Source organism: Dipodomys merriami, unplaced genomic scaffold, assembly GCF_024711535.1.
Source record: "Dipodomys merriami isolate MVZ:Mamm:240054 unplaced genomic scaffold, mDipMer1.0.p SCAF_188, whole genome shotgun sequence".
In the NCBI taxonomy this organism is placed as follows: Eukaryota; Metazoa; Chordata; class Mammalia; order Rodentia; family Heteromyidae; genus Dipodomys; species Dipodomys merriami.
The window spans coordinates 439,807-445,806 of NW_027203248.1; positions in this window are offsets into that span (position 1 = coordinate 439,807).

Sequence of the window (6,000 nt, forward strand, 5' to 3'; positions counted from 1 at the left end):
GGAAAAACACAAGTGGATGGATAGAAAATGAAGGAGGAAAAAAAAAAAGAGATGGAGGAAAAGGCAAGTCTGTATCTTTGGCCCAGCACTCCATACTGCCCTTACCCCGAGGATTGGATGGACATCCCACAGAGACTAATCTTCCCAACTTTAGGGTCTACATTGCCCTGCTACTCAGAGTGGTGCTGCTGCCTCTATTCACTTTCCAGAGTGAAACACACATGTTGAGCCACCCAAGGCTATCTTCTCATGCCAGTCTTTTCTCATTTCATGTCACTGTGGGTATCAGAGACAACTAGAGGAGACTAAGAAGGATATAGGAACATTTCCCCAGAAGCTTTCAACAAACAACAGGTCTACCCAGACCATCTTTGTGGTGAAGACAATGGTCAGCAATAAGTAATGCATGGCCTATTGTTAGGGGTATCTGTAAGTTCACATCTCTCACTCAGATTCTTCCCTCTGTAGGAAAGCAACATTTAATGAATAAATATACAGACACCCAGTTTGAAAATATGTTTTCATTCTGCAGCAAAATGAGTCATGTTAACAAAATGCAAAGCTAAACTAATTTTAAAAAGGGGTGGGGGCAACTGAAGTTAACCAGTGCAAACTAAGGAAATTTTATGCTTACTTCAGCAGATGAAATCTGCCCAGAGATCTAGAACCAAGGCTGCCACTCAAGTCCTCTCCTCTTTCCATCTCCTGCCTGAGTCATTTGAGACTCCCTCACTGCACCCCATCATACACCATTTTTTAATAACTTGGATATCTAAAATGCAAACTATGAAGCCCTCTGATGATTAAACTTCTCATAAATAACAAAGTCATTTTAATGTAAGTATGTCCCCTTGCACTATTTGGGATATACTTCCTGAAAATATGTATTTTCTGTTCCATAGTCAAATTGAGCTAGATAGCTTATATTTTATCAGGGAACACCCCACTACTCATGTAGAATATGGACTATAACATTCACTGTTCCCTATCGGCAGCAGTCCAGCCATCCCTTTGACTATATGTTCTAGTCTCTTCTATGCCCAGCCCAAGACAAGAAAAACAGAGGGAATGTACGACAATGAAAAGTGACCTATTATTCTGACATCAAATGCTAGGAATATGGATAAAAAGAGGAAGAGAGCATGTCTCTATTTTCTATCTCAACTCCCTTCTTTCTCCTCCTTCCCACCAAAGCAAAGGGCAAAAATCTGTTCTCATTTACTGGTAGCCTATGTCTGAGATTATAATGAGACTTTCTTGTCCTTAAAAAAAAAACAACAGCATATTGGTGCCCTTGTGAGGGGGGAAAAAATCTCATTAACAATGGTCTCTTGTTGTCATGACTACCTATGAGGTCTTCTATGGCCAATCAGCAGGTCTTTGCAAAGACCCTTTACCAGAGGGGCTATACTCCTGCAGAACAGAGCAGTGCTTCTCCTCAATACAATAGTAGCTTAGCCAGGAAAACCATCACCCCACTGTGCTCATAAGCTGCTTTGTTCCTGTACGCCTCCATAGTTTTCAGAATAAAACTTTAATCTATTTGGTAACCTCAAATGCACAGAAGCATTGGTGATGCCTCAGTAATGAGATTATTAATAATAATAGTTAGATCGGTTCCTCTGAAAATACCTTTGTTCTAAGAAACAACAAGCTTCTTGTTATTTCATCAGCCTCAGAGATAGAAGAAAATTATCAGGGCTACAAAGCAAACATTATTTTATTTATAAAAATTTATTCCAACCCTAGGGTCCCTCTAGGGAAAAAGGTCAGTGAAATTCATTTGATTAATATGGCATTCCTCCCTGACAGATTGAAAGTTATTATTCATGCACTTCAGGAAGTAATCCCCAAAGCAGAACTTCCTGAACAGGTGCAACACCCAAGGAAGATAAGTATATAGATATCACTTTAATCCATCTGTCATAAAAAATAAAAGCAAATGCAAACACACCGTGGTACTTCAGAAGAGTTTGCCTACAAAGTATCAGGTATATACATGGATAATAGAGGCCATGTTTAGTCTACAGATTGTCTAAGGAGCCTGTGCTGGGGTGACCCTTTGCATGTCACTTGACTTTCGTCTCCAAACGCATTTAAATATCTGTTAAAATGCCAGAAATTATATGTAAAACTAATAATTAATTGACACCCTTCATTCGTTCTGAAAAACAGTCTCTCTGTTAACAATGTGTATTGTTAGTCCCTGCAAAGTATCAGGCCCTATGAGGAGCTATTATTTACCATAGCTAAGATATGGAACCAACCCAGATGCCCCTCAGTAGATGAATGGATCAAGAAAATGTGGTATACACATTGGAATTCTATACCTTTATCAGAAAGGATACATTGCTCCATTTGTTAGGAAACGGAAAGACTTGGAAACAATTATATGAAGTGAAGTAAGCCAGGCCCAAAGAAACATAGGTCCCAAGGTTTCCCTTATTTGCAATAACTAGTATATGTCTGGGACAAGCAGAAAAGGTCAGATAAGATGATGTTAGGCTATATGAATCCCAAGATAAGGACACAAGGGGTTTTTCTTTCTTGCTATTGTTTCTAATGTATTTATAAGGTGATTTTTTTTATTACTTTGTATATCCCTCCCCCATGGTATAACCCCTGTTTTCACTGTATTTGATGTTGGTATAATTTGGGAAGAGGAGGGAAAAAACAAAATTGTTTAAATAGGGATACAAGTGGACCCATTGCAACAATGAGATGTACAAGACACTATGTCGGAAAAACGAACTTTACAACTTTAGGGGTGGGGGAGGTAATAGTCATGGAGATGGGAAGGGATGGTAGGGAAAAACAAAGAAGGAGGCAACAAATGCTTGATAAGAAATGTACTCATTACCTTGCTCATGTAATTGTAACCCCTCTGTACTGTATTTTCACAATAAAAAAAAAACTTATTTAAAAAGAAAACGAAAAAAGAAAGCATGAAACTTGCTAAAGAAAACGTCTAGTCAAGGATGACAGGCCACTTCAGGGAATAGACTGAGAATACAAATGACAAATTAACCACAATGAATGCATGAATACTGAGGCATGACCAGATAGATTGTGGAATCTCAACCTAGGTAGATTAAGGTGGGAAGAATTTGCCAGGTGGCCTTTATTTCAAATCTCCACTACCTAGCCCAGTGTCTAATTAGTGTTTACACATGGAGGAATATATTCAATAAATGAATGAATGAATGAATGCATGATGTAATGGATTGATTTAACAAGAATTAAGAAGGAAATTCTTAGATAACTATTGGAGAAAATATGCATTGTTTAAACTGGTGGTGGAAGAAAAAGGGGGTGGTAGTGAATTCCAAGCAAGAAAAAAATTACATGAGTGAAAGAACTTGGGCAATGTGAATTCCCTCCAGGGTCATGATCATACACTTGCAGCCTTGTGTTGCCAACCATCAAAACTTGCCCTCAGATTGGAGCTCCTAACACTGTTCCTCAGCCTGGCTTTCAAAGCCCCAAATCAACATTCTCATTCCCCTAAGCATTTCTTCTATCAGGAACTACCTATACTTAGCCATTCCATCATGGCTTAGGACATTCAAACCCCAAATTACAGAATTTTCAATCATATACTTATGTTTTCAATCTGCAGCAGAATCATTAATGTTGACAAGGTGTAGAACTAAGCTAGTCAAAAGAGAAACTAATAGAAGCTAGTACAAACCTCTGTGCAAATGCAGAAAGCCAACAACAGGAGTGTTGAAAGTTTGAGAATGCTAATTTGTTTAGAAAAAAGAGAATTTCACCTCCTCTACAGTGGGAGTTCAGATCAATGAGCTGTAACAATGTTCAGAAGTACTTTCTTCAGTCAAGAGACATCCGCACTCACCACCAGAACTCGATGGACTTAGGAGTCATCCAACCCCAGCAGATGGAATCTATGCAAAAATCTAGAACTTAAGGACTGCCCCTAAATTCCTCGTGCTACCTCCTGACTAATTGATGGAAACCCTCCTTCACTCCATTCCAACAATATACAAAGGTTTCCATACTTCTTGGATACTATAAATCATTCAGTTTTCATTCAAAGCCTTCCCTAAGCAGAAGTGAAATATTTTCTATTTTTACTTATTTGCCCCATTGTCAAAGCCTCAGCTTGCCTCACATCCAAACCACATTCTCAGCAAGAACTGTTTTCTCCATGGTTGGTTGCCTGTGCCAGATTCTGATCTGATTGACACTTTGATCTTGGAAGTCCACAAGTAAAAGGAGTAAATTTCTATTGTTAATAAGCTATGAAGTCTATGATACTGTGGTATAATAGCTCAAAGGAAGATATTCTTCAAATACCAAATCCAGGGCTGGGAAGGTGGCTCAGTGGTAGAGTGCTTGCCTTGCATGCATGAGTCCCTGGGTTCGATTCCTCAGCACCACATAAGCAAAAAAGAAAAAAGCCAGAAGTGGCACTGTGGCTCAAGTGGTAGAGCGCTAGCCTTGAGCTGAAGAGCTGAGGGACAGTGCCTAGGCCCAGAGTTCAGGCCCCACGACCGGACCCCCCCCAAAAAAAATACCAAATCCATACATAATGTCAAAATTCAGCACTTAAGTCAATGTGGTGAGAAAGACAAAATGCCTAAAATCATTCAGCCCTAATAACTTCTGAGGCAAGATTCAAAATTATAGTATGTCAGACCTCAGCTTTATAAACATGGTAACAAGTAGCCACATAAGACCACTGAATACCTGACAAATGGCTACTCCAATATGTACTGGAGTTCAACTACTTAGTATGAAAGAAGAAAGATTAAAATATCTCATTGATAAATTTTATATTGACCATATATTTAAATGATAATAGTTTAGATATGTTGAGTTAAATTAAATATTTAATGTTAATTTCATCATTTTTAATTTTTTATGTAGCACTAAAATTTGTTATTACACTTGTAGCTTTCATTCTGTTTCTCTTACAGTACTACAGTAGAGCAAGCAGTATAGTTAGCTTTGATAGAAAAGCTTCTAGAGATTACCAGAACATAGGAAGTTGTGCCAAATATCTCTTCCAACACACAGGAGGTTAGCTAACCAGCTGGGTTGCTGTCATTTGGATTTTAACATCCACATTTCTTCACAAGTGTTCAATGTTACAGGAACTCTCTATACAGGACCTCAAGATGAAATGAGAGATTTTTTTTCTGTATATTAAAAAGCTTATTACATGAGAAATTTTTTAATGTATTAATATGATTTGCCACTAAGTGAAGAAATCATGTCAAGAATTATGTCTCCAAGAGCATCACACGGAAACTTATTTGAGCCCACATTGTTTTAAAGACGGGAATATTTCATGTAAATTTCTCTATTTGAAGCTTCTCAGGAGAAGGTCTACTTACCTTCTAGTCACAATGAGCTGGGGCTGAACTGTATCAGCCCCTCTAAGCGGTCCATGCTCCTAGTCTCCTCCATCCTCCACCTTCTGTCCTGTATGTAGTGGCCTGTCTTACCTATGTAGGCCTTTCAGGACACAATTATTATCACAAGTTTTCAAATTTGAAGAACCTGTTTTTCAAAAGCAAAAAAAAATTCTTTAAAAAAGAAAACAATAAGCTGGGAATGTGGCTTAGTGGTAGAGTTCTTGCCTAGCATGCATGAAGCCCTGTGTTCGATTCCTCAGTACCACATAAACAGAAAAGACCAGAAGTAGCACTGTGGCTCAAGTGGTAGAGTGCTAGCCTTGAGCAAAAGAAGCTCAAGGACAGTGCCCAGGCCCTGAGTTTAAGCCCCATGACTGGCAAAATAAATAAATAAATAAATAAATAAATAAATAAATAAATAAATAAATAAATAAATAAATAGCTGAATAGAGCAGTTCAAATGATAGAGCATTTGCATAGCAAGTACAAGAATCTCAGTTCAAACCCCAGTACTACCAAAAGAAAAAAAGATTGTCTTTTTGGGATATTGAATTTCCCTCTCTTTCATCAGAAAATTATTGGCATAATGTTAAAATACTACCTAGGATGAAAGGCTATA